The sequence below is a fragment of the Melitaea cinxia genome, chromosome 1 (assembly GCF_905220565.1).
Source record: "Melitaea cinxia chromosome 1, ilMelCinx1.1, whole genome shotgun sequence".
In the NCBI taxonomy this organism is placed as follows: domain Eukaryota; kingdom Metazoa; phylum Arthropoda; class Insecta; order Lepidoptera; family Nymphalidae; genus Melitaea; species Melitaea cinxia.
In genome coordinates, this window is record NC_059394.1 from 258940 (window position 1) to 268467 (window position 9528).

Below are 9528 nucleotides of genomic sequence, written 5' to 3' on the forward strand. Positions count from 1 at the left end.
GAGTGTAAATAATATAAAAAGAATATAAAGAAAAAGTAACAACAGCGAGTGATCATAATACCTCAGTTTTTGTCGGCTAAGCGGACTACATTATTTTGTATTACATCGTACTAATAATATTATTTTTCTGTAGTGTAGCAAAAGGTTGGGTCTTACATTATATAGAGAACTGCGTCCGGAACAATAAACACAATATACACGCCTTGAACACGGAGAAACAGCCTTTTGTCTATAGAATATATTCTAGAACAGTTTTTCAGGTAAAAAGTGTTCTTTAGGTTTTATCTGGGACGAGGTATAAAAATACGGAGTCGGATTCAATCCTCTCTGGAGGTTTGAGACTGACAATAATTTATATGTGATTGTTATATCATATATTGCTGTCGTGTTAATGTAATTGAGGTACTCGGTAAGACTCGGTTAGGTTTGCTGTGTAATGCTCTCTTCAAAATATCTACGTTGTATATCACTTTTGATGCTGTTATTTATATATATTTTAAATTTATAGTAGCAGTAAAGGGTTTGCGTTTTACTTTCAAATTTAAAATATTGTTATTGTTTAGTTATAAAGTGTCCACCACACGAACAGTTCATTGCTAGGCATAGGTCCTCCCAAATGTCTGTCACTTTGTCCCCTCTGGTCGTCAGGTCGTCTGTCCACTTGGTTGGAGGTCAGCCAGTGGCCAAAAGGAGTACTGGCTCGAGACCTTTCATCCACATCGGTTATCGGTTTTTCTTGCAATATGGCTTTTTTGCAATATGGCTTGCTCATTGCCACTTTAACTTGCACATTTTGAGAGCTATGTCGGTGATATTCGTCTATGGATTTGATCATTAAGGATTCTGTCGTTTCTTTCCATCGCTCGTTGAGCGATCTTGAGCCTATAGAAAAGGCTAATGGTGTATAATCTAATATCCATTGCCATGAGCTTAAAAAAATATATATTGATATAGGCTTGAACGGTTAAATGTTTACTACATTATAGGCATAACCTTTTAGTACGCACACGTGTAATATAAGAGTTACACGATGTTTTTAAGATATATGACATTATTATTTGAATATTTACGTAAATTTATTCACTCCAATACAGCTAATGAAAAGTTTAACCAATAAACATCGTGACGTTTCAAATAAAATAAATCAAAACGCATTAATTAATTAAATATTTGTGTTTGCTCGCAAAAGAAAAAAATACATACAAATCATTTATTTATTGCCATAAATATACTAAAATACGCGCATAAAGTATAAAGTGAATACGCGTTATCAAATAATACTCAAAAAACAGTAATCAGATCTCAGTGAAATAAGAAATTATATATTTAAATAAGATCACAAGACATAACGCATTAGCTTTCGATTAAAACAAGAATCATCAAAATAGGTACACCCAGTGAAAACGAGGTACGAGGTTACGAGGTATTTAATACAATGAAGGCAGACGAAAAAATACTAAATTAAATACGCATTATTAGACATAGCATTGAAAGTACTTGTCAGATCTCGATTAAAGTTAGGGACACGTGAGAAGCAAAACCTTTCGATAAATAATTGTGTTTGCTTGCAAACGAAAAAAAAACCGACTTCAATTACATCGACAAGTAATACAACGTAGATCGACGAAAAAATAGTCAAGCAACTACGCGTTATCAAAGATTACTCAAAAAGTAGTTATCAGATCTCGACAAAATTTATATGTGACCACATGATAAACATCATCTTTCGATTAAATTAAAAATGATCAAAATCGGTACACCCAGTAAAAAGTTATTACGGATTTTCGAGAGATTCCCTCGATTTCTTTGGGATCCCATCATCAGATCCTGGTTTTCTTATCATGGTACTAAACTAGGGATATCTTCTTTCCAACAAAAAAAGAATTTATCAAAATCGGTACACCCAGTAAAAAGTTATTGTGGATTTTCAAGAGTTTCCCTCGATTCCTCTGGGATCCCATCATCAGATCCTGGTTTCCTTATCATGGTACTAAACAAGGGATATCTCCTTTCCAACAAAAAAAGAATTATCAAAATCGGTACATTCAGTAGAAAGTTATGCAGTATAATACAACGTAGGTCGACGAAAAAAGCGTCAAGTAAAAACGCATTATTAGATATAACTCGAAAAGTAGTTGTTAGATCTCAAATAAATTTAAATGGGACCAATTGGCACACACCACCTTTCGATTAAAACAAAATTTGTCGAAATCAGTCTACCCGGTCAAAAGTTCTGATGTAACATACATAAAAAAAAAAAAAAAAAAATACAGTAGAATTGAGAACCTCCTCCTTTTTTGGAAGTCGGTTAAAAAAGAATCATCGATATTGCTCCAAAAAAAGTACAGCCGAATTGAGAACCTCCTCCTTTTTTGAAAGTCGGTTAAAAATAACATCGCGCCGAACATCGGAAGAATTTAATTAGTGAAACGCTCTTCCGAACACGTCGTTACATCGCTGTTTTATTACTCTGAAGAGGGAAATATGTACAAGTGAACGCTTTCAACTTTGTACACAAATTGGGCGAATACAATAAAAATTCTGAATCATACTTAATTTACGCTAATTTAACTAATGTTTTATTAATGTTATGTATTTAATAACTCCGAATGCTGGGTGCTGTTCTTCAATTAAAGGCGAGTTTTTTTACTAATTTATTATAGTCTTGTTACATATTTAGGGTTGAGTCTTAAAATCAATAAATATGATTACTAAAAATTATCAAGAAACAAAGAAAAATCCTTAATTAAGTGCAAATATATTGAGAAATTAAATAAGAACATAACAATACAAAAAGCGACTTAAAATCTGAAATACAAGTTGTTCGCTCAGTTTGTGAAGCCACATATTAAAACTAGAATGGACTGTACCGACTGTTACTGTACAGAAAACATCTGTTACATTTTAAAAATAAAAATGTGTAAAGAAATAAGACCTTGAAACAGAAACACAGATTAATTTTCGATACATATCGGGCGAAATGATTTAAAAAGCAATAAATTATGCTGTTACATTTTTAACCGAAGCGGGATATTCCGTGACATCACCTCACATAGAACATGTGTGTTCAGAACCAGGAGACTGTACGTAAGACGGGTTTTTAACTTTGTTATGCCTCGCAAACTGTCAAATGGCTCAAATTAAATAAAAAAAATTGGATACTAAGCAAGTATTAACAGGGAAATGTTATAACAGTTTTTCATTTAATTGAAATTTAATAAGAACCTCCTAATTTTTTTAGAAAATCATAAAAAGTAGTGTAGAATCTATTCAGCCGTTCTCGAGTTTTACGCTTTGTAACACATTTATCGAATCATTTTTATTTATATAGATTATAAAAAAACAATTGCTTCCAATAGTTGGACAATCTATTTTCTCACTCTTAGAGCCTAGATAGGTCTTTATAGTGTTAGAGCAGTGGTCTCCAAACTACGGCCTGAGGCCAAAGCCGGCCGCTAGTATCGTCAACCTGGCCCCAATAGCTTAAAATCTAGGCTTATATATTATAGCTATATGTAAACAGTGCAACATGCTGTGTGGCTACGGCATTAAAGAATATAGCCACCCCCTCTCTTCCCGTGGTTGTCATAAAAGGCAACTAAGGGATAACACAGTTCCACTACCACCTTGGAACTAATAAAGCCGATCGGTGGCGGGATAACCATCCAGCTGCTGCGACAAAGCCAGCCCTGCGGTCAGCGTGGTGACTATGGGAAACACACATGACTTCACGCCATTTTTGGCGCGAGCTTGTGCAGGCCTGTGTCCAGCAGTGGACTGCAATAGGCTGAAATGATATGTAAACAGGAAAATAAAAATATTACGATAATTTCGATGTGAGTAATTAATCAGCACGAGCTACAGGTGACAACGACGGACCACATTCTTAAACTTAACGTAAATTAGGTATGGTAGCAAGTTACGTATTGGTAAGTCAGACTAACATAATCCAACATTCCCGGCCTTAATTTTATCGTAATCTTTATTTATTCATTTTTATTTATATTCCTTCTCCTCCATGGGGAAAGCAAGCCAGTCCAGCAGTAGAATATTACAGGCTGAAGCGTTATGAAATATTATTATTATTTATATAAAATAACACACTGTCATAATATTTTTATTTTAAATTATAATGTACAAGTGTTTATAGCATGTAGTTATTTAACGTCAAGTAAGAAACGGCTGATTAAAGTAAACACCCTTCCCATTCCCCGTCGCCAAGGAATGCCTTGAGCAATTTCCTAAGCAATATTTGTGATAACAAGACGACGCGGGAAAGGAAAAAAAATATCATAAGATTAAGGAAACTAAGGCGTTACGTGTATTTTTACGGCAACGAGCGGGGTCGGTGACCGCTGAGATGACTTACGTCTTTATGTGCGGTTCTCACCTTGATATATCTCAGCCCTTGACGCGTGGACATGTACACCGTAAAACTGATTCAATTGCAGCACGGGATTTAATGTTTTATAACTTTAGTCGTAGATACTCTTTTGCTGTAAAGATGAAAGCTGTGAGGTCGTGTATCCCGCGTCTGACTGTACGTTTCCCGTGGTTGTCGCTAAATCTAAGCGGTTTATGAGGCCGCGTCGAATGTGGATGTTTACCGGTTTATTGTGATTCGGCTTATCTGAGAGCGAGTTATGACACTGAAAATTTTGTAAAGGTTCTGCGTTATTCATGAGGTTTCGTACAATAGAATGGAAAGCGTAAAGATTTTACTACTTGTCTTGACTTTGTCTGTTTGTTGTTACTTGTAGCGCATGTATATGTGAATTGACACATTATTGAATGAAGGCTTACAATTAGTCGTTTATCTGTGGACAATTTTATACTTCACTAGCTGACCCCGCAAATGTTGTTTTGCCATATATGTTATTAACTCCCCATAACCCCCCCCCCCCGTAATAGTTTTGCTGTATTAAAAATAGTTGTTGGCTGATTCTCAGACCTACGCACACAAAATGTAATAAAAATCAGTCCAACCGTTTTGGAGGAGTATTGTAATTAACACTGCGAAGCGAGAATTTTATATATACGATTTTTCACTGAATTTTTGTTCAATGACAATAAAATATAGCCTATATCACTCCTGAATACTGTAGCTTTCTGTTAGTGAAATAATTTTCGTGATCGGATCAGTATTTGCGAAGATTACCCCCTACATACAAACAAAGTTAGAAACTTTACCTCTTTATAATATTAGTATAGATTACTCTGTTAAGAATATCCAGCTGGCCGTTCTGTAACTTCTTGTAATTTCTTTTAAAACATGTAAGTTTAGTCATAATTCTGTCAAACAATTGATATCAAAGAGTAACTTAGATTAAATAAAAACTAAGTGACGTCAAACTTGATTTAAATTCACGATGAGGGGAATCCATTCACGTATGCTATCGACTACGGGTCCATCCAGTATCTCAAATCGTTAGTTAAAAATTATATTGTCGTCTTTTTGTCATTAGTGTCGTTTTAATTGTTTGCAGCGGAGATTAAAACCAAACAACATCTTTAATTAAATCTTAATACTTCTACTACCTGAGCGTTTCCAGCGTCGCTACAATAAAAATAATGAGAATCTCGTTTTAATAATCCAGAAATTTAGAATATAAACATCAAATTCCTGAGATCGACAAACTTTTTGTATGGTCTATTCAAACACGTGTCATAAGCGGAACTTGAACCGTTCGGTAGCAATGCATTTGATTATGCATATGCATACTCTTGCAGTTAAAATTGTAAGGAAATATGCATATGCGTGCCTTTGGACATAGTGCGTATTGTAACGCGCAGTCTGTAGAAAGCCTTAAATATTTTTTTTTTCAACTCGTGGTACTGTTCAGGTCATAACGAACATAAAGTGTATTTAGTATTTAATATTATATCCGTTTACAAAGCATGAGTGACTTGAAAATGTTAGGAAATTCTAAACAATTTTTTTAAATATCATATCAAAAATCGACCGTTCACTCTAGACGGCGCCACGGTCGCTTAGACTGAATATAAAATCATCATATCAAAAATTTGATCTAGCGAGTACATCGTTCCATAGCTTAATTGGCTAGAGCACCGACACGGTCAGTCGGAGATATACGAGTAGGTTCGATACCCGCTGGAACGGTCGATTTTTGATATGATATTAAAAAATGTTTAGAATTTCCTAATGTGTAGGTAACACAAAAATAAATCGTAAGAATGAAAAATGTTAGGATTATTTTTACAACTACAGTGTAAAGGCTAGTCTCATCTTGGTTTGTGTTTAATGTTGCACGCTCATGTCTACAGCTGAACGTAAACCTCTACAGAGCATCATACCAACCCTGGCCAGTCCACGTCAGTCAATTCCCGCTTATTACTAAATTATGTGCTTAATATGAACGCGGGCTTATGAAAGGACAGTGTTCTCTTACAATCGCTTAATTACTATGTTTGGACACGATGGAATATCATCATTATTTTAAAAATATAAATTTTTTTCTTTCATAATTACTTAACTTTTTTTAACTTAGTTAACATTCGTAAAAGACCATGTTAGATATTATATTTAAAATTTCATAACAAAAAAAAAGTAAGAATTTTGTTTGTTTTTAGACGATCACAATAATGATCCAGTCGCCTGACGCGGAACACGCTTCGCTTCCTTTAACAGAGACATTATTAGTTTGCGGTTTTTATGAAGCACAACCAATGTATACTACGCAACCCAACATAAAAAGAAATTGTGACAGAGAGTACAGTTACTCATTCAAATTTTCATTCATTACTTCAGAACAATTTACGTGAAATTAATTAACAACCTCTAATAAATACATTGGCATGTTTCGTCATAAAATAAGTTAATGCTTTGATGACTGACTTTAAAAAAAGGAGGAAGATATCAATTAGGTTGTATTTTATATGTGTGTAATAATACACATAAAAATAGCTTTTTAATGGGTAGACCGACTTTGCTGATTCTTTTCTTTATCAGAAGACTGGTGCTTATTGTTTTTTAATGTTTACGCGATTTTCACTCATTGAAATGAAACAATTTTTTACTCTCTCTCAATAGAGAAGATGGTTGGCTATTACCACCTGCTTGGAATCCCATTATTAATATAATTAAATCAAAAGCCAAACATAATATACCACAGATTAAAGACTCACTTAACACGTTCTGCGTAGATAGATCTAAATAAAATATTGATGTATGTTGGGTAGTTTCGAATGACTTTGTAACCTCAGTCCTCCCGTAACCATGGTTGCTGTAATGTATCCTAAACGTCGGGAATCTAAAAAATCTAATAAACCGCAAAGAAATCCATAAAAATTGTTTCATTTCAAAAAATGGTACTTGTTATGCCATCCCATTGAAGTTGGATTGAGATGTAACTTTTTGAGTCATCCCTAATATTTGATTATTTACTTGACGACCCACGTTGTATTACTTTTCGATGTGAATCGAAGCGGTTTTCTCGTTTGCGAGCATGCTTCGAGCGAGCTCCTTCGCCAACATGGGGACATGCCCAGCAGTGGGATATTACAGGCTGAAGCGAGCAAACGCAATTATTTTATTTCCATTGCGCGACAGACAATTTGTACGGCAAAATATTAATAGCTACGCATTAACGAGCGGAGGTGTGTAGAATTTTTCTGTGAGCGCTGGTTATTGAGCTGGCGTATAAATATGAAATCAGTAATTCGTCCCGTGCGCCGACGTTACGGTCCGGACAGTAATAAAGCCTTATCTGGAATATTCCATTTACAAGCTAAATCGTGCATAGAGGGAATGTTGGGATCTAGCTTCAAATGAACTCCGCTTTTATGAGCTCCTTGTGGAATAGCTGTGAATGTGCTGTGTGGCTACGGCACTAAAGAATTTAGCCACCCCCTCTCTTCCCGTGGGTGTCGTAAGAGGCGACTAAGGGATAACAAGGTTCCACAACCACCTTGGAACTTAAGAAGCCGACCGGTGGCGGGATAACCATCCAACTGCTGGCTTTGAAATACACAGGCCGAAGACGGGCAGCAGCGTCTTCGGTGCGACAAAGCCAGTACTGCGGTCACCAACCCGCCTGCCCAGCGTGGTGACTATGGGCAAAACACATGAGTTCACGTTATTTTGGGCGTAAACTTGTGGAGGCCTATGTCCAGCAGTGGACTGTTTAGGCTGTAATGATGTGGAATAGCTTAAGTTTATATTTCTTTTTACGTCTTTTTTTTTAATGTACTTTCATTGGTGAATTTTTGATTTATCGTGCTTTTATTATTAACTGTAATTTTATTACGTGTTAATAAATACTTTTTGTTATTAAAAAACACTAGCTGTGCCCGCGGCTTCGTCCGCGTTCAATTTAACAAAAAAGCTATTGTTCAGTTCACAGAGTTATAAAATAAATAAATTTCTAAAATAAAAGTAGCCTAAGTTACTCCTTATTACATTGCCTACCAAAACCCGTTTAAATCGGTCCCGCCGTTTCAGAGATTAGCCGGAACAAACAGACAGACAGACAAAAATTGTAAAAAATGTTATTTTGGTATATGTAATGTGTATACATTCATATGCATTTAGTAAAAAGCTGCTATTTCAATATTACAAACAGAGACTCCAATTTTATTTATTTGTATAAATTGTACCACTTATTAATTTTCGGAGTAGCACAAATAATTAAATATGTATTTATTATTCTTGGTTTTATTGTTTTTATGCATTGGTCTGAACGAATAAATTATTTGGGAAATCATCGTTTTAAAAAAAATAGAGGTACAGATTTGAAAAAAGTTTGTGTATCTATTGTTGTATTTGACAAGCGCCTTCTACGTTTCTATAGTTATGTTTTTAATTGTCAAAAAGTCAACCGACTTCACAGAAACACAAATACGTAATATCGTTGTCAATTGTGAACCAATTTTGATTGTTATATTGTCACGAGGTAAAAGGTGTTTGTCGATAAGACCTATATATAATATTTTGTAATAAATGTAACGCCACAGGATTTAAAAATAAAGTAATTATAGAAGTTATTATTGTGTTAACAGTTTTGTGTAATTTTGGGCTACGTTATGATCAAATTATACTCAAGTATTATATGACATTACTTTTTAATGAAAAACAAATATACATAAATGGGCTATGATTTTAAATAGGTTACACCAATCAAATAAGTTTTACTACTATATTTAAAGGGATTTTTCAGAAGTATTCTCTGTGGAATAAGCGAGCGCGAAAAAAACCTTTAGCTTTATTGTAGAAGTATTAAAACATGTTTTTGAATATAACGCTAAACTCATTTCGCAGAGGTGATGAAGCCATCTTTTAGCCACAAAAACGCACAAGCCGAAAAATTGCAATTACAATAAGGGAAGAATGGGTCGAAAGAGAAATTTCATCCCGAGGGCGGTTTTGTGAGTTAGAAAAAAAAGGTTACCACACGTCTGACGGACAAATGCGATACGCGCCGGAATTTTAAATTATAATTAAAAAAAAATTTTTTACCGCAGTCTTCGCACTAATGGGGTCCATCTTGTTTTTGCTCTCTTTACGTGTTT